This window comes from Balaenoptera borealis, assembly GCF_965194805.1.
Source record: "Balaenoptera borealis genome assembly, chromosome: 8".
Lineage (NCBI taxonomy): Eukaryota > Metazoa > Chordata > Mammalia > Artiodactyla > Balaenopteridae > Balaenoptera > Balaenoptera borealis.
The window spans coordinates 71,352,007-71,376,123 of NC_138865.1; the positions used below are offsets into that span (position 1 = coordinate 71,352,007).

At 41.7% G+C, this 24,117-nt stretch overlaps 1 protein-coding gene across 11 annotated transcripts in view; it reads right to left on the reverse strand.

Moving 5' to 3' along the window:
- The window catches only part of KANK1 (KN motif and ankyrin repeat domains 1), a 191,572-nt gene that overhangs the window by 151,422 nt on the left and 16,033 nt on the right, over positions 1-24,117 (reverse strand). For 3 of the 11 annotated variants that reach the window (XM_082403632.1, XM_082403630.1, XM_082403628.1), the window contains exon 1: positions 1,890-2,436. The exons of the other annotated variants lie outside the window; for them this stretch is intronic. The gene's annotated coding sequence lies outside the window, so the exon portion shown is untranslated. Of the gene's footprint in view, positions 1-1,889; positions 2,437-24,117 lie in introns of those variants that run through there. 11 annotated transcript variants of the gene reach the window in all.

Consider the following 24,117-nt stretch of genomic DNA (forward strand, 5'->3'; position numbering starts at 1 on the left):
ACAAAAAATTAAAAACAGAACTACCGTATGATCCAGGAATTCCACTGTTGGGTATTTATCCAAAGAAAACAAAAACATTACAGAAAAGATATATGCACCCCTATGTTCACTGCAGCATTATTTATGATAGCCAAGATTTGGAAGCAACCTAAGCGCCCATCAATAGATGAATGGATAAAGAAGACGTGGTGTGTATATATATACAATGGAATATTGCTCAGCCATAAAAAAAAAAAGAATGAAATCTTGCCATTTGCGACAACATGGATGGACCTAGAGGGTATTATGCTAAATGAAATAAGTCAGAGAAAGACAAATACTGTATAATTTCACTTACATGTGGAATCTAAAAAACAAAAATGAACAAACTTAACAGAAACAGTCATAGATACAGAGAAGAAACATGTGGTTACCAGAGGGAGGTAGTGGGGAGGGAGATTAAGTGGTACAAATTTTCAGTTACAAAATAAATGAGCCACAGGTATAAAATGTACAGTGTGGGGAATATAGCACATAATATCATAATATCTTTGTATGGTAACAGATAATTAGGCTTATGGTGATCATTTTGAAAAAGAAGTATCAAATCACTATGTTGTATATCAGGAACAAGCATAGTGATATAGGTCAATTATACTTCAAAATCAAACAAATTCATAGAAAAAGAGATCAGACTTGTGGCTACCAGTGGAGGGGAAGGGAAATTAGATGAAGGCAGTCAGAAGGTACAAATTTCCAGTTGTAAGAGAAATAAGAATGAGGGATGTAATGTACATCATGATGAATACAATGAACAGTGCTGTACGTTACATATGAAAGTTGCTAACACAGTAAACCCTAAGAGTTCTCCTCACAAGGAAAAAATACATTTTTTCCCTCTTTCTTTAATCCATCCATATGAGATGACAGATGTTCACTAAACTTATTGTGGTCATCATTTCATGATACATGTAAGTCAAATCATTATGCTGTACACCTTAAACTTATAAAATGCCGTGTGTCAATTATATCTCAAGAAAACTGAAAGAAAAAATATTCTTTCCTCAAGGAATCATCATAACGAATTTTTAGTACCTTAATAAAAATATGGCAAAACCGAAGACACATGAGAAATAGTTTTCTCAACTATACATAACCACATGCTATTGTAGTTATAAAGATAGATTATGAATTTCATAGTATGGAGAACTTTAAAAACAGGATAAATGTTTATCAATATTGCCTACAGTCCTGACTAGGGAAAAATTTTTAAATGTGAAGCGATCTCAAACTGTTTCTTAACTATATGTTCAAAGAGTTTGCCATATTGGGGATAAGATTTTACATCAATATTCTTCAGCCTAAATCTTCCCATTTCCTGCCCACCACCACTTTCCCCTTTCACAGCATGGGCTGGTCCACTACAGAAATTTAAAAGTTACAGTGTGTTTTACTATTTTGTGACATTATAGACTGGGTTAGGGCTATACATGCAGATACACAAAAGGCATCGTTATACCATTTGTATATTGGCACTCACCATGCAGGAAGAGAATTCTTATCATCAGCCCTATCTTTTTAAATTATATGAAAAATCAATTTAACAGGAAGGGGCCTAAAATATGCCTCTATATACAATAATTAATTTGGAAACAACATGCCCACAACCGAGGCATATCTTGCATTCAACATGCATATCTCATTTTAATCCACCTCCACTACCACCATTTTAAAATTAAGATGCTTCCTGTTCTTAACCCACACATTCTCATTGTCTTGCACACTCTTTGACAAAACTTAATATTAAGCTTGTTTTCATTCTTTCAAGGGCTTTACATTTACCCACTGTTGCAGGGTAAAATATTCCTGAAAACAGGAAAAGCAAAAAAAACTTAGCTCGTCCAACTTACCCAGGACTCTCCAAGGCTGTTCTGTGAATTCAAGTGCTTCCGCATTGACAACATGTTACAGTAGATTTCCCTGTTCATTGGACCCAGGACACCGGCAGCTCCAGGTTAGAGGGGCTCACAATATTTAGCCAGCAACCTTTTGTACCGTGCAAAACACAGATTATCAAATAAGCAGTCCGCATGTCTGAGGGACTCTCGTGCTGCAACCTGAGAAGGCTGAAAAAGGACACCAAGAGAGGGAGCTGCTAATTAATTCTTCTCCTCCTCATCAGCCCCAAATGTTTCAGACAACAACTAGTCTGGGAACACAGTTTTGACATGGTCGAGATAATGACTTGATTTGTTCCCAAAACGCTGGGAGAGCTGCTGCAACCCTATCTGGTGAGAACCATTTGTACTCTTTTCTTCCCAAAGCCAGAAGCAAGGCTTGCTTCTAAAGACAAGAAATACTTCCTGTCTTTTTTCCAAGCCTGACAGTCAAGGGGCTGACTGACCGTGCATTAAAGCCTTATCAACCTGACACTGAATTATGGGCTACTTTAGATTAGCCAAAGCAACATCCGTCTCTGGGCGGCCAAAACAGAATTTCCTGACCAATGGTATTAAAATACAGATGTCTTACAATACACCCAGGACACAAGGTTACCTCACATTAGAGTCTTTATTGGGAGGGTAGGGGTGGATAGTGAAAAAGGCTAAAGGAGAAAAAACAGGTGAAAAGCTGCAACTTGCTGAATAAGAATTATATGGTAGAGAGGTGGGGAGGCAAGATGAAAACTGCCACAAATGAGCCTGTGGCAAAGTACATAAGGACACTGTTCTCAGCTCCACCCTCAGCCACCACCCTCCCACACCCTCCTCCTCTTCACAAAGATCTTGAAAGGTTCATCTACATCCAAGTTTCTTAACCTTTGCACAATGGACATCTGGTGTGGACTGTCCTGTGCACTGCAGGGTGTTTAGCAGCAGCCCTGGCCTCTGCCTACTGGGTGATAGTAGCACCCACCCTCCCTGGTTCAGTTGTTAACAACCAAAAATGTACTCAGACATTGCCAAACATGCCCTGGGGGTGGGGCAAAACTGCCCCGGATTGAGAACTGCCGATCTACCCTAGGCCACCATGCAATGGGGGATGGGGGTGTAGTTTGCACACTAAACGAGGGCACCAGCTAAGGCGGCACATGGGAACTAAAGTCCACCCATGGCCCACTCACCAAGTCATACACCCCCGGACTGTCTCCACCCACAGGGGGCACACCTTTTCCTAATGCCCTCAAAGGCTCCACCCAGGCCAACAGAAGCACTACAGCTACACAGGCTGCCTCTCCTTCCTCACTTCCCACCCACTCTTCCACCCTCTGCTCTGGGCCCAGCAGCCATCAAGCCTCTGAAACTGCTCCTGCTGCCAAATCCAGCAGACACAACTCAATTCTCATGGCTGCACAGGATCAGACACTGGTAACTATTCCCTCCTTGAAATGCACCCTTGAGGGCTTCCTCCAACCTTGGTGGCCACCCCTCCTTGGTCTCCTTTGCAGGCTGCCCTTCAGGGTTCAGCCCTCAGCCCTCTTCTCCCACTCTACAACGCCACCCCACCTTGGTGGTCTTACTACCTCACAGCTGCAATGACCATCCATATGGGGGAGACTCACAGAATTCAACTCACTGTGCTCTTAAATCTGCTTTAAATGCAGATTTCCAGCTGACATCTCCCTTTTGATGTCCTGCAGACCCTAGAACTCAATCTAAGCTCATTGTCCTGCAGCACAAACCTCCCAGGATTCATCTCACCTAGTAGCAGCCAGCCTTCCCAGAAAGCCAGGCACTGTGCTTCACTCTTCCCTCCCCATCCAATCAGCTCAGCGCTCCTACTCCTAAACCTCCACTCTGTCCACCTTGCTCTAGCCCCTTGGCCCCTGTCCTCGCCCAGACTAAGACTTCTCCCACCCGGGTATCACTGCAGCTGCCTCAGTTCTCCCACCATCCTCACATCCACCAAGCCGGAGGGAATTTTCCAACCTGCACTTCTAACTGCATCATTCAACAGCTTAAAACTCTACAATGATTTCCTACCACCCCTGAGATAAAATTTCAAATTTCTTAACATGGTCTACCAGGCCCTTTATGACCTTCCTCCCCATGCCACACCCCACCCCCACCCAACTGCACCCTCCGAGTTGAAATCACAAGCTACACTCTCTTTGATTCTGAACACAGGATGCTCTCCCTCCTCTATCTGGAGTAGCCTCTTGCCCAAATCTACCACTTCACCTGGCTAACTCCACCTCACCCAACAGGTTTCAGCTCAAACTTCTCTGACACCCCACCTCCCACTAATGTTCCCAGTATTGATTGATTGATTGATTGATTGATTGCCGCGTTGGGTCTTTGTTGCTGTGCGCGGGCTTTCTCTAGCTGCGGGGAGCGGGGGCTACTCTTCATTGCGGTGCACAGGCTTCTCATTGCGGTGGCTTCTCTTGTTGCGGAGCACGGGCTCTAGGCGCATGGGCTTCAGGAGTTGCGGCACGTGGGCTCCAGAGCGCAGGCTCAGCAACTGTGGCACACGGGCCTAGTTGCTCCGCGGCATGTGGGAACTTCCCGGACCAGGGCTCGAACCCGCGTCCGCTGCATTGGCAGGCGGATTTTCAACCACTGCGCCACCAGGGAAGCCCTGTTCCCAGTTTTATGTGCCCATAATAGACTGTAACTCCCCTATCAGAGCACTTACTCTGCTTATTTGCTTGACTACCCAACTAAACATGCTGCTTCTCCTCTTTTCACCATCCATCAGCTTCAACCTTGCTTATTTCTCCACACAGTGTTGGCTGGTCCCTCTGTCACCTGCTAATCTCAAACCTGTTATGGCTCATCATCAAAAGCGAATATAGGCAGCAAAACTATACAATACCCCTCTCTGCACCAGAAGCTATAGAGATATCAACACATACATATAAATATATGAAATAGAACTAGTCCTCGAGAAAAATATCAAGGTGGGGAAACAGCATAACATGAAATGTTCTACTTACTAAGCAATAGGTCTACAAGTGCAAATTAGTAAAGGCAGCCTGAGAAAATAGGTAGTTAGGAGACGTGAAATGGGGAAATTATCAGGATGAAGCAGAGACAGTCTGTAGCCTCCTTCTAGAAAGATTTGGACTTAGATTTTGAAGGTGGTGAGGGGCAAACTGACAGGCATAGAAATTAACTAGAGAAATGTCAAATTTTGCAACCATCAACAACTTTGTAAAATCAGTTGGATTTACCGTGTTGTAAACTGCTCCCTGCTAGTTTCTGGTGGCACTGACAGCACAACATGGAACAGTCACTCTTTGGTGGCATGAGAGCTGTAAGGCACAGAGATCTATGCTGACTCTGCCTCCGTAAAAGGAGCAGCGAGTCCAAGTTTCTCAAATATATAATTGGATAGAAATACTAATAAATAGGTTGGGTAAAAACTAACTTCTTGTTACCTCTCAACACACTTACTTACATGACATTTTAAAATTGGAAAATTTTCAACCTGTAACCTTAAAAGGTATCATTTATGAAGCCAGATGTCTTACAAATATGCCTTCATTTGATTCTTATGGCCATCTTCTGAGAGGAGTCGTATTATGCCCATTTTACAAATGGGAAAACTGAGGCTGTGATCAGAACAGATAGAATTTTCTTAAAATCTTACTCCTAAGCCTATGTTCTAAGCTTACTCTCAAAACAAGTACCTGAGCAAGAAATAGCTTTTTCCAAATAGCACCCAGTGGCAGAAACCCATCTGTTCCAAAGGAACCTTTACAGGTATCTATAATTAAGTCAGGAATGTTCCAACTTAAACTAGTTTCTGTCAATTTAGTTTTTAAAATAGCTCTGGCCTGAGGCAAAACATGCCTCTTAGGTACTTTTCAGACTGTTTTGTCAATCATGGAGTAAACTTTACTGAAAAGCTTTAAGTTCTCCTCCTTTCTGGAGAGCTGAGAACAACCCAGAATACTTAAGAATTTGTGCCTCTCCTTTATATGCAACTTAAAAAAAAAAAAAAAGAGGTCCTAGGCTCCTTGGACTTTGAACATACCTCAAAAGAAGACATCTATTGAGCGGTATTACATGCCAAACATGCTGTAACACCATCTTTCTTAAATTCAGTCACCCTAAATCGGGTGCTATTATTACCTCCATTTTACAGATGGGAAAGCAGAGGCTGAGAGAAGTCCAAAGCTGTGTTCTTTCCACTCTCCCTACCATGCGGACTTTGCCACTATCTGGTCATCAGTGCTGCCCCCAAAAGCTCTGCTCTGAGACGAAAAAGGAGGACTACCTTAACAAGGGTGGGGGGAAGAAATCAACTCAATAGGTAAAGTGTTTGAGCCTACTAAGGGTAAGATGCTGTGTTGAGGGAGAAACTAAAAGGATTGGAAACCTCACAGAAATTGTCTATGTGCAGTGTTAAAGACACAGCCAAACCAGTGAAAAACAGAAAACGATCCCTCTAAAGGTCTCTCAAGCCCCAGCACGACTGACATTTTGGGCTGAATAACTGCCTGTAGTGAGGGCTGTCCAGTACATTGTAGGGTATTTACTAGCATCCCTGGCCTCTACCCACTAGATTCCCCTGAATCATGAAAATCAAAAACGTTCAGACATTGCCAAATGCCCACTATGGGGCAAATTCACTCACCCCAAACCCCTTGAAAACCACTGCTCTAAATGAGATAGGTGCTGAAATCCATAGACATAACTGGCTGCTTCAGGGCCTTATCTGCCTCAAGTGCAAGTCTTCAGAGCTCTTTTTCAACATATTGAGACATGAACCAATCAAATGCAGAATTATAATCTTAGAAGAAAAAAAAAGAACCCCCCAAATTACTCCTTCATAAAGGACATCAGTAGCACTTAAGAGACAATGTTTACATTCTCCCACACCTGTGGTTTGCTCAAAAATTAATTTATCCCATCCATGCTTTGATCTTCTAACAAATTATTTCCTGAGACAAGATTTAACTTGTGAGGGCCCTACAAGCTAAGCAGCTGTGAGAGGGGAAGCGGCATCAAATTCCAGGTGGCAAGCGGAGAGGGGGCTTCCCGTCTCCCCAAGGGGACCCTGCTCAGAAACACACCCAATGCCTCAGAGGGGTCCGATTTTCCCATGGAAGATAAGAGGTTCAAACTACAATGCAGCTGAGCTTTGTCTTCAAAGAAGAAAGAGCCTTTTAGGAGGTGGGTCAATTTTATATACCAGTACTAGTATTTCCATTATGAAAGGCTTTTTGTTGTTGTTTTAGTTTTACTTCTTAATTTCACAATAAGGAAGACAGTCAAAACCCAAGTGGTCTCCTTGCTTCTATCCCTCCTTTTCCCTAAAAGAGGGAAGCAGGAAGCTTCCAGTCTTCCAACAGCTTTTGCTCATCACACACCTGTCCTGCAAGATGCATGCTGCCAGCCAGAAGGAACTCATGAGCCCTGAATAAAATGCTTGTCGTATTAGAAACCACATGCTTGACCTATAGGAATGCTGGCTGCAAACTAAGACAGGAGAGTTAATTGTGTAATGTGTTCATACCTTGCCTTTTATGGTAGGCAGAATAATGTACCCCACCCCCAAAGATGTCCAAGTCCTCATTTCCAAACATATGACTATGTTACATTACATGGCAAAAAGGACTTTGAAGGTGCGATTATAGTTAAGGACCTTTGAGGTGAGGAGATCTCCGTGGGTTATCCAGATGGGTCCAATGTAATCATGAGTCCCTGAAAGCCGAGAGCCTTTTCTGGCTGTGGTCAGAGAGAGACAGGACGATAGAAGTAGCAGCAGGAAAAATGCAAAGCGTGAAAGGGACGCAATTCACTGAAGGTGGCTGTAAAGATGGAGGAGGGGGTGATGAGCTAAGGAACGTAGGTGTGGCCTCCACGAGTTGGAAACAACAGATTCTCTCCCAGAACCAGCCCTACCCACCCCTTGATTTGATTCCAATGAGACCTGCGTTGACCTTGTGACCTGCAGAACTGTAAGATAATACATTTGTGTTGTTTTAAGCATTAAATTTGTGGATTTTGTTACAGCAGGGATAGAAAACTAATACAGACTTTGGTACCTGGAAGTGGGGAGCTGCTATAACAGATTCCAAGAAATATGGAAGTGGCTTCAGAATTTGGCAGTGAGTGGAGCCTGGAAGACTTCTGAGGAGGATGGTAGAAAAAGTCTAGATTGCCTTGGACAGACCTGTTCATAGACATATGGATGTTAAGGATTGCTAGGGAGGACTCAGAAGGAAGTGAAGAACATGGTAGAGAAAACATAAATTGCCTTAGAGAATACACCTAAATGGTCAAGAGCAGAGGAAATCACAAACACTACCATTCTACCATACTGCCTACTGTGCGCTCAGAAAATAAAACCCCAGAGTGGGGGAAGGCCCCTGACAAGTCGGGGACACCTCTGCTACACAGCAGCCTCACTGTACAGACTATCTCACTTGGCAATGAGCAAAGGGGCTGTCCTTGGAATGCTGCTACATCCCAGCCATGTGACCCAGGGCAAACAACCTCTCTGACCTGCACGCAGAGATGATGTTATCAATAGCACCCATCTCGCAGGACTATTCTGGGGATTAAATGAGGTCATGCACAGAAAGTCCTCAGTGCGGTGCTGAGTACAGAGTAGGCACTCAAAAGTGTGAGCTATTTTTTTGACCCAGTCTAGAGGGAAAAATAAGTGGACAGGAATATATCCTTCCTTTCTCCCCCAGGAAAGTCTTCCCTAGGGAAGACTTAGGGCCTAAGCATAAAAGAAGAAAACAGAAGCAAACTTGGATGTTCAGGAAGCCAGCACTCTATAAATCAAAGGCAAGGTTTGGGGACTCAATGGGGCTATTCCAAAAGGCAAGGGACAGATAGACTGGGGGCTGGGGAAGCTGCCCAAGGCAGCAGAGAAAGACAAAAAGGAGGTTGAGTTGTTCCTCTGGGTGACTCTATTACTGGAAACTTGCCAGCTGCAGTTTGAGAACACTGGGCAGAGACACTGTGCCACTGCCAGTGCCAACTTGGACAGGAAGTGATGCGGCTGGGTCCCACGGTCAAGAAGCCAGCAGGAGGGGGTGAAGGGGGTACCCGCAAAGAAAGACATCATTTTTAATTCTCCAGCCTGGCTTCCTACCTCAGCTTCCCCTCTCCCCTGCCTCTACCCATCACCATCCATGGAATTATAAAACACAACAACGAAAATTAAAAGACCACAGTTATTCATATATAGGTAAGATAGCAAAATTTTACAGAAACTCATAGAATTTTCTACTTAAGAAAGTTTTCTTTTTTTTCCTATTGCAAAATTTTTTTAGTTTTGGAGCTTTCATAAGGTTTCTAGGACAAGACATCACCGGGAAGTAAAAAGGCACTAAAAGCATTTGAATATCCTTTCTGTCTCTGTACCCTTGACGGTAAATTACGGTAGTTCATTCCCCAAGATTAACAGTCAATAGTTAAATGTCAGCCAGCAGGCTACCGCATAACTAAGAGGGGAAAAAAATCACCTTAGGAATGATTACGATAAAACCAAGTGGCAAAGAATTAAATCATTCTCCACCAGTATAAGATATATACTTCTGCCAACACAGCATTTTCTGCTTAACAGCAGCATTTTCCTCCTTTCCTTAAGAAAATCTGGTGTCTGCAGAAAAGACATCACATCTTACATTACTTTGTTGACAGTAAAATCCACAGCTTCCCTGGCAATGTGATTAAGGCACACATTTTTATGAGCAAAGCACATGTACCCACTGAACACAATAACGCTTTCAAAAAAGAACAAGTTTCCAAAGTTCTTCCAACAAGCCCATTGTTTTTGGATTTACAAGTTGGAAAAACGTACATTTCTGAATTCCATTTTCTGAATTTCCACAAGCTGGGTAGGTCTAAAGGCTCATTCTTCATACTCCCACTATTATTATTCATTCCCTTTCCCAGTAAACCCAGATAGGCAGTTATCAAGGCAGATGTATTATTTGGGTGCATATGACAACAGAGCTGGATCTTATTTCTGCCCACCCCTTTTTCTGCTCCCCATGCTGCAAACCTCTCCTAACCCTTGTGGATAAAAAAGAGTGGTAAAAGGAGTGGGTGGCATATTCTTCTCCTTAACTGAACCCAAATCTGTAGACTCTGGGATTGTCAGCTAGTCAATCTCCAGATCCTCCTGAAAGGATGATGTGAGCGCCTAGTGATTTTGTTTTGTTTTTCATAAAGCTGGAGAAGGGAGGTATGGCTTGGAGACAGTTAGATAATGAACTTAGCTACTGAAAACAAATTCCAGACTACTTTTTGAAGAGGAAAACAACATAATGGGTGGGAACTGTTCCAAGTTCACATGACCTTTGCATCTGCCTCACTCACTCTAGAAATGCCACCCCAGTTTTGATGGACAGTGCCCAAAACCAACCTGTTATCCCTGACTTCTTAGTAGGCAGTGTTCGCCTTCAACCAGGATAGTCTAGAAATCCAAACATGATCTAGGAAAAACTATTTGGGATTCAAATAAGTCAAATAATTCAGACTGGAAGATCGTAAGTATTTTGAAGGATAAAAATATATATGTCTGTATACAACTTTCCATTTTATATGCCTCTTTCAGAGGCAAAAGAGATTTCATATACCACTTTAAATGCATTATGCATTATTTCATCTGTTCCTTACAAAGAACCGAGTAACAAACTGTTTCCGTGTTTGTTCATTCTTCAGATGAAGAAACTGAGGCTTAGGAAGGTTGAACATGCCCGAAGTCACAAATCGGCAGACCTAAACTCTGATCCCAAATTCATGCCCTCGACCCAGGATTAACTAATCTTTGATATAGACTGATTAGCCCCAGGTTCTAAAAACAGCTATGACTCCTCCAAATTGCCCTGGGGGGGTCAACAAATTTTACTGACAATATTAATGATTATCTCCTTTTTTCAACCATCTTTGTTCCTACATTATGAAAACCTTACACACCCACCTTTGCCTCTGACTGGCAATAAGTCACAGTATCTCCTTGGCACTGGCTTCAAAGCAATGCAAATATTCAAAAGTGCCTTCCTCTTCAAAGAGTCACCATAACTGCAGAACAAAATCCAATTCCAAAACTGTTCTGACCAGCAACTACATGGTGCCAGATGCCCCATCATCTTCAAAAAGTTACCTAGGGTCTCTGATCACAGCTACCTCCCTGCTCCCTCCTGCAGCTGTGTACACAATGTTTATTATACCACAATGGCCGGTTTTGTTTTCTGGCCAAGAGAGAAGATATGCACAGTTGACTGAGATGCTACTGTTGGTAAGGAAATCTTTGATCTCCTCTTGTAATCTGGAAGTGCATTTCTTCATAATAAACTCCGGCAGTTTCACCCACTTCCAAGATGTTCCAAAAGCAGTGATTAAGACTGGTTTTGGAACATCTTAATGTTCCAAACATGAAGACATTTTACATTTTAATCCCAGGCTTAACCAGCAAATTGTATGCTCAAGCAAAGGAGCTTGGTGAAGACTTTCAAATAAGGAATGTTTAGCTTCTGAAAATCAGCTGTATATCTACACACAAAAATGAAACAATTGGAAGGCAGAATAGTTGTTGTCAGGGAGGAGCGGGAGGGGGAAATGAGTTAGTGTTTAGTGGGTACAGAGTTTCTGTTCGGGAAGATGAAAATGTTCTGGATGCTGGAGATGGCTGTACAGCAATGTGAAGGTACTTAATACCACTGGATTGTACACTTGAATATGGTAAAAACAGAAAACAAACAAGAAAACTTATCTACCATTCAAGTGAATGCTTCTTTTTTGAAACCTCTCACTTACGAAGGGAAATGAGGCCACACACAGCACCTTTTAAAAACAAACGACTGAAAAGACCTTGGGCCCATTCTAGGCATTACAGGGAAGACTTTAAACACAAGTTTTAGTTCCAGAGTTCCTAAAGGAAGATGAATACTCTCAAATTACTTTCCAATCTATAGATGCCGTAATGTCTAAATGGAGCCAAAGTTTCCGCAGAGTCCTCTGAGGAGAGGACTGACCACGGGGGCTCAGAACAGCCCACCCATCATTTTACAGTCTTGTTATAGACTGAACGTTTGTGTCCCCTCCAAATTCATATGTTGAAGCCCTACTCTCCAATGCGATTGCGTCTGGAGGTGGGGCCTTTGGGAGGTAATTAGGTTTAGATGCGGTCATGTGGGGGAACACCCACGATGGGATTAGTGTCCCTGTAAGAAGAGGAAGAGGCCAGAGCCCTTCCTCTCTCCATACGTGAGGACACAGCAAGAAGGCAGCCTTCCACAAGCCAGGAAGTGGGCTCTCACCAGCACCCAACCATGAGGCACCTTGCTTGGATTCCCCAGCTTCCAGACCTGTGAGAAATACCTGTTGTTTAAGTCACCCAATCTGTAGTATTTTGTTACAACAGCCTGAGCTAAGACAAGTCTACTCCCTAATATATCTGTGCTTCCTTAATGTTTTAAACTCATTAAAACAGTTTCTGAAATGCCTCACTCATGAGCATGGTTTCGGGGCACCACAGCTCAGGCAGCCACCTAGACAAGTTCTCTTCTTTCTCGTTGTCACAATATTAATATGGTAACAGTCTGGCGCTCTCTCTCTCTCTCTCTCTCTCTCTCACACACACACACATACATACACACACACACACACAGAAGTGGCAACTGTTTTTTCCACTTTATGGGCTATTTCGGAGTTACACTGAGGAGAGATGCCAAAAAGCTGTCATGGTTCAGAATGAAATGGTCTCCGGTTCACTGAGTCTCTTTTTTCATCTCAGATGAACAAAGGCTTTTCACTGAAGGAAAATCACCAATGCTGCTTGCACTCCAGTTGACTACTGATGCTGTATTTTCATCACCTGAGAATGAACTAAGAGTTGCATCTCAAATGACTTGGAGCTCCTACAATAAAGTCTCTTCAACTCTCAAAGAGTTTTGCTGTGCAATTGCTGACCGATGTAATCATTTTTTTTCCCCTCCCTCAAGGCTAAATCTTCTGATGTGTAAGCCAATCTTCATGCCAAAGGTACGACTTACCCTCGTTTGGGCATCTTGTTTTCCCCCATTGGAAAAAAGAAAGAAGCCTTGAGTTAGAAAACTATGACCTTTACCTAGGGTGGTGTACTTCTTTTGCATTACATAAAATTCTGATTGGTTTCCTTTAAAATTTACATAATTCATTTTTAAGTGTCAGTGCAAAATTGATGATTAATATCAACAAAAAAATAAAAATAAAAATAAAAACCTAATTTCCCTACTACAAAAATATGTTGGAAAACTTTTAACAATTAGAATAGTGTTACAATTAAAATATGAATAGCTCAGCAGATCAACAGAACAGAAATGAACACAAAAACATATGGGATTTAGTATATGATAAAGGTGGCATTTCCAATCAAAAAAGAAAAAGAAAAATAAATTATTAATAAATGGTTGGGAAAACCAGCAGCCATCTGAAAAAAGTAAACTGAGATTCCTACTTCCTAAAATAAATTTAAGATGGATTAATAATTTAATTATAAAAATGGAAACCACAAAAGTACCAGAAGAAAACCTGGTCAATTAAAAATATATATTTTAGGGTAGAGAAGACCTTTTTCCCTTTATGGAATTCAGTTCAAAGGCCTTAAAAGAAGCAGTTGGTAAATTTACCTACATGGAGAAATGCAACATAATCCAAGTAAAAAAATGAACAATAAACTGAGAACAACTCCAATTCTTATCAATGATAAGGGACCTATTTCATTTATACATAAAGTGACACAACTTGAAAACTAATAGCCCATAGCAAAAGATACAATAGTTCATAGAAAGGTAAATATTGTACAAATGGCTCTTATAGACTCATGAAAAGATATTCAACCTCCTAAGACAAATGCAAATTAAAACCACATGAGATCCATTTGTCACTTATCAGATTGCCAAAGATTAAGAAGTTTCATAACATACCATGTTGGCAAGGATGCAGAAAAATGTACTTTCATACCTTGCTGGTGATAATTATATATAGTAGCACAGCTTTTATGGAAGACATTTGGGGCAATATCTCTTGTAAGTACAAATGAATACATATCCTTTCACTTGGTAATTCCATATTTAGAATGTTGTCACATGTGAGCAAAATAATGTTTGTACAAAAGTATCCCTTGCACCATTGTTGCAAATAGCAAAATCAATAGGAAATACAACAGACTGAACAAAACATGGGAGTATCTGTAAAAAGAAATACTATGCTATTGTGTTTAAAACTATAAAAATATAGGAGAAACTGTACCTACATGGAGGAATCTTGAGACATGATTACATGAAAAAGCAAGGTGCATAACAAAATGTAAAGTATGTTATAATTTGTGATTTTAAAGGGGGGAAGAATATGAGAATATACCCACATTCGCTTTTTACACAAAAACAAGAGTATTTCTGGAAGGAAGGGCACTGATTGCCTCTGAGGAGGGAATGTGGTGGCCAGTGGCAGGAATTAAGAGGCTTTTTATTTTGCTCTCTTACATCTTTTAAATTCAAGCCATGTATTATTCATTTGAAAATTACTTTTTTAAAATTTCCTATATATATATATATATATATATATATATTTTTTTTTTTATTGGAGTATAATTGCTTTACAATGTTGTGTTAGTTTCTGCTGTACAATGAAGTGAATCAGCTATATGCATACCTATATCCCCTCCCTCTTGGACCTCCTTCCCATCCCCCACCATCCCACCCATCTAGGACGTCACAGAGCACCAAGCTGAGCTTCCTGTGCTTTACAGCTTGTTCCCACTAGCTATCTGTTTTACGCATAGTAGTGTATATGTGTCCATCCTACAAGGAGGTATCACCTCACACCGGTCAGAATGGCCATCATCAAAAAATCTACAAACAATAAATGCTGGAGAGGGTGTGGAGAAAAGGGAACCCTCTTGCACTGTTGGTGGGAATGTAAATTCATACAGCCACTCTGGAGAACATTATGGAAGTTACTTTAAAAACTAAAAGTAGAACTGCCACATGACCCAGCAATCCCACGACTGGGCATATACCCTGAGAAAACCAAAATTCAAAATGAAAATTACTTTTTAATGCAGTAAAAGGGTTGTGAGTAAAGCTGAAGAATTCAACCCAAAATTGAGAAAAAGAGATAAAGACCTAGAATGGAGAAGGGGAAATGGTAAGAAAATCAGAGGATTGCTCCGGAAGAATCAACACTTGAAAACAGGGATTAAATCAAGAGAAAAGAAAGTTATCAAAGACGATTCAAGAAATTTTCCAATAAGTGAAAAACGTTAAGTTTCTAGATTGGGAAGGCCAGGCCACTCTGTGTCCAGAAAAATCAATGAAAATAGATCAGTTAGACTACTTGGGACAAATAAAAGATACTAAAAGCTTTCAAAGAGAAGAAGGGGGAAAAGTTCCAGCTTTCATAAAAGGCTGGAATTTTAGGAAGCAATATTTTCAAAGTTCTGAAGAAAAAGGATTTCCAACCTAGAACTGTATGTTTAGCTAAACTATAGAGAGTATGGCAGTGGGGGGCTGGGGTGCAACTTAGACTCGCCAAACCTCAAGAAAATGTATCTCCCGTGCACCCTTTCTCAGAAGCTGCTGGCTAATGCCCTCCACCGAGATAAGCGATCAAGAGAGACCACAAGGAAAGGAAACAACACGGGATCCAGGAAAGAGAAATGAAGGGCATCTCTGGGGTGATGGGCACACTTTCATAAGGGATGCCTTCAGGAGGAAAGGATCAAACAGCAACCCTGAGGTTTTTAAACATAAAGAGAGGAAGGTTAGGCCTCAATTTGGGGTGAATCAGTTAATAGGTGCATAAAGCTAAAAAAAAAATTCTTAACTCTGGGTAAGAAAAAGGTGTATGAGGAAGGAAATGTCATTTAAATTACACATCTCAGCTATGAACGATTTTCACAGTCATTATAATCTAAATGTTATATATTAATCAAATTTTAAAAAACTATATTTACATTAGGAGGATTTTAGAAAAGAGTGTATGGGAGAAGTTATAAGTTTTATAGTCTCATCTTCCACAGTATGAAGACAGGAAATAATATCCAAAGTCTGATTTTAAAAAAATCAAGAAATGACAGAACAAGCATATTTTTCTCAAAATACTGCCATTTTCACAGTCTAAGCCAGTCAGATACCAGCATTTTCTTATGGCTCAACAACATTAGAAAAAAAAAAATTTCCAAGTAGTTTCCTTTAAGGGAAAGGAATCAGGGAGAGGCAAGTAGGGCAGAGAGGTACTATTTTCATTTACAGGCCTTATAGAACAATTTGACTTTTTAAAGTATACAAACACATACATACAAAATGTTAACATTTTTCATAGAGCCGATATTCAAGGTTTTTTACACATGAGAATCAATGATGGGCTAATCTGCACTGCCAATACAATAAAATCCATATTTCAAATAGCGTCTAAGAACACTCTATGGTTTTTAAGTTACTGGTGCTGGTTCTGCCCACCAACTCCTACCTGAGGGTTGGGGACACAGGCATCATCTGGCTGATCCATTCATTAGGAGAAGTGCCTCAGACACAATGCCAGGATGGCCAAAGTCCTTGAAGGTTCGGGATTTGTCAGGTTTTCTCATTAAAATTAGAATTCCCAGTACTGTTGTGTTTTCCAGTACCTCATTCTCATGAGAGGTGAAGTTAGGGATTTGTGTGGGTTTGGATGCAGAACTTGATTAAAAGCAACTTGAATAGGAAACTGAGTTGATCTGTAGAACCAATGGCTTTGGGTAAGCAGATTTTTAAAACAAACTGAATCTACTGATCCTCTGGGTGACAAATTCAATTTGTTAAAAAAAAAACTGGTTGCACGGTTACTAAGGAGTCACTGCGAAATCCCCATTTCCAGTTCTAATGCATAAGCAGCAGCCCTGGGAGCAGGGAAATTGGCACAAGCCTTTGAGACTTACTCTCCTAGGTCACAGTGCTAACGTACATCACCATATGCCTGCTTAAATAAAAGTACACCACTTATTAGAATCATTAACTCAAATTTTGTCAACTCATAAATAATGAAATTCCGCAGATTTTTCTAAGCACCTTTGTGAAAGAACCTGCCCAAACTGAAAAGAGTTTTCTCCAAAAACTTTCAAGCAAAACTGAAGTTCCAGGAAGACATTTAGGCCTATGGCTTTGGATACCCCCTAAAACTACTCCCATTTGAAAAGCATGCACTAGGACATCAGTTATGTGTCCAGACTGAACAGCCTCCCGTTAATTTAATCCTTTCTGGTTTTAGCCAACAGTGCCTTTCATTGAACTATGGCAAGAAATTTTTCAAAGCCCATTCTGTTAGAAATTAAGGCCCTTGGGTTTAAGAAGCAAGAATTTGGAATTGACTAGCCTAAGAGGGAGACAATAGTATCAACAGTTTACAAGTATTAATGTACTTGTAATTCAAATAAAAGCCTACAGAGAGATGGCATATCCAAAGTTGCTGTTTCAGAACACTGATCAAACTAGTAAGTGGCATACTACCTGAAACAATGGTGCTGACCTAGCCGAAAGTTCAAAAGAAAACCAGGTATAAGCTAAGACAAACAAATCCCTTGGATAAACTGTGACTTCTCCTTTGTAGAGTACATATGAATTCTTATACACCTCTCACTCCTAAAGGTTACCTGAAGGGTCTAACAATAAAACACATAGTTCTTGTCCAAAAACAAACAAGAAGAACTACAGAGCAACTTTTCAGCAAATGAAGGCTGGGGAGACAGGAAAGGAGGGGAATGACTGTATTATTTTACCTACATACTGAAACACAGAATCACTATCAAAGCTGAGCATGAAACTTAGTTCCTGGCATCCTGGTAGCCAAAGCATAAAAGGAAATACAACGAGGTACACAACTTTCATGACTGAGGAAAAAAAGTCCGAGTTTATCAGGGAAATACTGTAAATGTTTTTCTTTTTTTTTTTTAAATAAATTTATTTTATTCATTTATTTTGGGCTGCGTTAGGTCTTTGTTGCTGCGCACGGGCTTTCTCTAGTTGCGGCGAGTGGGGGCTACTCTTCGTTGCTGTGCACGTGCTTCTCATTGCGGTGGCTTCTCTTGTCGTGGAGCACAGGCTCTAGGCGTGAGGGCTTCAGTACTTGTGGCATGCAGGCTCAATAGTTGTGGTACGCGGGCTTAGTTGCTCTGTGGCATGTGGGATCTTCCTGGACCAGGGATCAAACCCGTGTCCCCTGCGCTGGCAGGTGGATTCTTAACCACTGCGCCACCAGGGAAGTCCCTGTAAATGTTTTTCTAACAGTGAACTGAAACATACACTTCCTCCTATGAGGGATTCTGAATGGCACAGCAAATACTCATCAGTAGTTTATTCAACAACAAAGATCTATTAAATGCATTCTGCTTTTCCAGGCTCTGTTCTAGAAGCTTGATATGTATCAGCCAACAAACCAGATAAAGGTCCCTGCCCTGGAGAAGCCCATATTCTACTGGAGTAGATGGACAATAATCATAGTAGGTAAATTACATATGTTATTATGTTGTTATGTTATGGGGAAAAGAAAAGGAAGTGCTGGGCAAGGGGGATCAGGAGAAAGCAGATTATAATACTGGACAGACAGTTGAGGCACAGAGATGGTGACATTTGAGCAAGAACACAGCATGAACAAGCACGGAGATAAGAAGAGCAGTCCGTGCAAAGACCCTGAGAGGAAGCACACAAGCACGTTTGAGGAATAACAAGGGGCCAGTGCTGCCAAGCACGGGAGCAGGGCAAGCACAGGAGAGGACATTAGAGAGTTAACAAGGCACCAACCAGGTCAAGAAAGCCATGGGGTTCACTGTAAAAAACTCCTCTCTTATATAAACAGGAAGCCAAGAGAGGGTTTGAGCAGAGAAGTGTCACATCTGACTTTTGTTTTTTAAGGACCACTGGTGAGAAGGGACTGTAAGGGCAGAAGCAGGGAGACCAGTTATGAGGCTACTGCAATAATCTAGGTGTGGGAGGGTTGGGGGAAAGGAGGAAGAGGTGACAGATTCTGGATATTTTTCTAAGGTAGGGTCAACAGGATTTGCTAATGGATTCAAGGTGGAGTGTGAGAGAAAGGAGAGTGGAGACAGCCACAGTTTGGGGGTTCTGCCATCTATCAAGAGAAGGAAACACCCATTTATGATAAAAACCCTCCAGAAAGTAGGCATAGAGGGAACTTGCCTCAACATAATAAAGGTCATATATGACAAACCCACAGCCAACATCGTTCTCAATGGTGAAAAACTGAAACCATTTCCTCTAAGATCAGGAACAAGACAAGGTTGTCCACTCTCACCACTATTATTCAACATAGTTTTGGAAGTTTTAGCCACAGCAATCAGAGAAGAAAAAGAAGTAAAAGGAATCCAAATGGGAAAAGAAGTAACACTGTCACTGTTTGCAGATGACATGATACTATACATAGAGAATCCTAAAGATGCTACCAGAAAACTACTAGAGCTAATCAATGAATTTGGTAAAGTAGCAGGATACAAAATTAATGCACAGAAATCTCTTGCATTCTTATACACTAATGATGAAAAATCTGAAAGAGAAATTAAGGAAACACTCCCATTTACCATTGCAACAAAAAGAATAAAATACCTAGGAATAAACCTACCTAAGGAGACAAAAGACCTGTATGCAGAAAACTATAAGACACTGATGAAAGAAATTAAAGATGATACAAACAGATGGAGAGATACACCATGTTCTTGGACTGGAAGAACCAACACTGTGAAAATGACTATACTACCCAAAGCAATCTACAGATTCAATGCAATCCCTATCAAACTACCAATGGCATTTTTCACAGAACTAGAACAAAAAATTTCACAATTTGTATGGAAACACGAAAGACCCCAAATAGTCAAAGCAATCCTGAGAAAGAAAAACGTAGCTGGAGGAATCAGGCTCCCTGACTTCAGACTATACTACAAAGCTACACTAAACAAGACAGTACGGCACTGGCACAAAAACAGAAATATAGATCAATGGAACAGGACAGAAAGCCCAGAGATAAACCCACGCACATATGGTCACCTTATTTTTGATAAAGGAGGCAAGAATATACAATGGAGAAAAGACAGCCTCTTCAATAAGTGGTGCTGGGAAAACTGGACAGCTACATGTAAAAGAATGAAATTAGAACACTCCCCAACACCATACACAAAAATAAACTCAAAATGGATTAAAGACCTAAATGTAAGGCCAGACACTATCAAACTCTCAGGGAAAACACAGGCAGAACACTCTATTACGACATAAATCACAGCAAGATCCTTTTTGACCCACCTCCTAAAGTAATGGAAATAAAAACAAAAATAAACAATGGGGACCTAATGAAACTTAAAAGCTTTTGCACAGCAAAGGAAACCATAAACAAGAAGAAAAGAGAACCCCCAGAATGGGAGAAAATATTTGCAAACGAAGCAACTGACAAAGGATTAATATCCAAAATTTATAAGCAGCTCATGCAGCTCAATATCAAAAAAACAAACAATCCAATCCAAAAATGGCAGGAGACCTAAATAGACATTTCTCCAAAGAAGATATACAGATGGCCAACAAACACATGAAAGGATGCTCAACATTACTAATCATTAGAGAAGTACAAATCAAAACTACAGTGAGGTATCACCTCACACCAGTCAGAATGGCTATCATCAAAAAATCTACAAACAATAAATGCTGGAGAGGGTGTGGAGAAAAGGGAACCCTCTTGCACTGTTGGTGGGAATGTAAATTGATACTGCCACTATGGAGAACAGTATGGAGGTTCCTTAAAAAACCAAAAATAGAACTACCATACGACCCAGCAATCCCACTACTGGCAATATACCCTGAGAAAACCATAATTCAAAAAGAGTCATGTACCACAATGTTCATTGCAGCTCTATTTACAATAGCCAGGACATGGAAGCAACCTAAGTGTCCATCGACAGATGAATGGATAAAGAAGATGTGGCACATACATACAATGGAATATTACTCAGCCATAAAAAGAAACAAGATTGAGTTATTTGTAGTGAGGTGGATGGACCTAGAGTCTGTCATACAGAGTGAAGTAAGTCAGAAAGAGAAAAACAAATACTGTATGCTAACACATATATATAGAATCTAAAAAAAAAAAAAAAAATATGGTTCTGAAGAACTTAGGGGCAGGACAGGAATAAAGATGGAGACATTGAGAATGGACTTGAGGACACAGGGAGGGGGGAAGGGTAAGCTGGGACGAAGTGAGAGAGTGGCATGGACATATATACACTACCAAATGTAAAACAGATAGCTAGTGGGAAGCAGCCGCATAGCACAGGGAGATCAGCTCGGTGCTTTGTGACCACCTAGAGGGGTGGGATAGGGAGGGTGGGAGGGAGGAGATATGGGAATATATGTATACGTATAGCTGATTCACTTTGTTATAAAGCAAAAATTAACACACCATTGTAAAGCAATTATACTCCAATAAAGATGTTTTAAAAAAAAAGAAGGGCTTCCCTGGTGGCACAGTGGTTAGGAATCTGCCTGCCAACGCAGGGGACGTGGGTTCGAGCCCTGGTCTGGGAAGATCCCACACGCCATGGAGCAACTGAGCCCGTGCACCGCAACTACCGAGCCTGCGCTCCAGAGCCCACGAGCCACAACTCCTGAAGTCCGCGCGCCTAGAGCCCGTGCTCCTCAACAAGAGAGGCCACCGTAATGAGAAGCCCGCACACTGAAACAAAGAGTGGCCCCCGCCCACTGCAACTAGAGAAAGCCCGCACACAGCCAAAAATAAATAAATTAATTAATTTAAAAAAATAAAAATTAAATTAAAAAATTAAAATAAAAATAATAAAAAAAAGAGAAGGAAGACTGTGGGAAGAATGAGAGTCTGGGGGGAAACCAGGAATTCCATTTCGGCCCTGCTGAGCCTGAGGTGGCTATCAGACATCCAGGTGGGGATAAGAGGAGGCAGCTGGACATGTAAGCATGGAGTTGGGAAAAGAAGTCAGAGCTGGAGAAATAAATGTGAGAATAACCGGAATATGGACGGCACCTAACGCCATGAGATTGGATGAGATCACCAAGGGAGTGAGTGTCTACAGAAAAGAAAGGATCAAGGACTGAGCCCTAGCCACCACCACCCTCCACCCCCCCGCCCCCCGAAATCAAGGATACGAAGAGCTAGCAAAGAAAACTGAGAAGGAGTGGCAAGTGAGCCAGGAGGAGAACCAGCAAGTGTAGAAAAAGTTTAATATGATCACGGTTTATATTATCCATCAATAACAGCAAAAGGCATATCATCAAGTCAGAGTTCAGGGAAGGCACTTCCAAGGGGAAGCTACAGCACAGCAGTCCAGGAATTTAGCTTTTGGCCAATTCTGCCTTGATTACCATGATCTGTCAGCACTACTTGTCTGCAGTGAACGACAAGCCAGGACAGGTCAGAGGCTGGAGGTCAGGAGAGCACAGGCAGACACGCACTGCTAGCCCAAGAATATCAGAATTTTGGAGAATAAGCTAGGTTAGATGCCAAAGTAGCTCACTGGGAAATACCAACTTCAACCCCCCAAGTAAGTGTGTAGTCCTTTCCTGATCCGTCCCTGCAGTAATGTCCATTATACTATTTACATTCTGCCAGTTTAATCCCACTCTCGGTCCTGGGCCTGGAAAGCAGATCCCATGGTACACCAGGAGCCCCTTCCTCATTAGCAAAGGGCTAGAAAGAGTCTCTTGCCCTGAGTCTGAGTACAAGGGACAGAGACCCCCGTAATCCCCTAAGCACACACATCTGCTTGTGAGAACAATAAAGCAGAGAACAAAGAGAGAAGAGAAAGGAATGTTCTCCCCACCCTACTCCACCCCCCCTCCCTCTCTCCCTCCCTCTTTCTCTCTCTCTCTCTGTGTACTTCATGTAAGTAGGCCCTCTTAAAATCTTTAAATGCACCAAGTAAGCATAATATGTGTGTTTATATACAGCCTTCCAAAGTTCCAAAAAGGGCTTCAGGCAACTTTCAAAGCTAGACTAATTTACCTTAATTTTAAAAACAGAAAAAAAAATTAAATTCAGAACAAGGGAAAATATAATGGAACAGTAAATGAGGCCTATACCAGTTAGCAAAAGTTACTGTCATTAAGCTCTACATGGCTGTTTAACAGTGGGATATAAACTTAAAGCAATAAGGAAACTGCATCTCTTACAAGACTCACAGTGTTCAATCAATCAAATATTTTCCCAAGAAATGTCCCAGAATTGCCTGATATGGAGGCCTAGGACAGCTTTCCTAATGGTTCTTCAAAAAAAGGCTGCTGAAGCCACATAGCACAGGGAGATCAGCTTGGTGCTTTGTGACCACCTACAGGGGAGGGATAGGGAGGGTGGGAGGGAAACGCAAGAGGGAGGAGATATGGGGATATTTGTATACATATAGCTGATTCACTTTGTTATAAAGCAGAAACTAACACACCATGGTAAAGCAATTATACTCCAATAACGATGTTAAAAATAATAATAATTTTTTTTAAAAAGGCTGCTGAGAGACACAAAAGGGATCACAATGTGTGAGAGTTTCCTGCGGGTTTTCTTTTTTTCTTTTAATTAATTAATTTATTTTTGGCTGTGTTTGGTCTTCGTTGCTGCACGCGGGCTTTTCTCTAGTTGCGGTGAGCGGGGGCTACTCTTCGTCGCGGTGCGCAGGTTTCTCATTGCGGTGGCTTCTCTTGCTGTGGAGCACGGGCTCCAGGCACGTGGGCTTCGGCAGTTGCAGCTCGCGGGGTCTAGAGAGCAGGCTCAGTAGTTGTGGCGCACGGGCTTAGTTGCTCCATGGCACGTGGGATCTTCCTGGACCAGGGCTCGAACCCGTGTCCCCTGCATTGGCAGGCGGATTCTCAACCACTGCGCCACCAGAGAAGCCCCTCCAGTGGGTTTTCTTAAACTCTTTACTGTCCCTCAACAGTGTAAGCTGAAGACATCATACATCTAATTCATTAAAAGAAATTAGAAGTTAAAGAAAGTACAGCAGGGCTTCCCTGGTGGCACAGTGGTTGAGAATCTGCCTGCCAATGCAGGGGACACGGGTTCGAGCCCTGGTCCGGGAAGATCCCACATGCCGCGGAGCAACTAGGCCCGTGAGCCACAACTACTGAGCCTGCGCATCTGGAGCCTGTGCTCTGCAGCAAGAGAGGCCGCGAGAGTGAGAGGCCCGCGC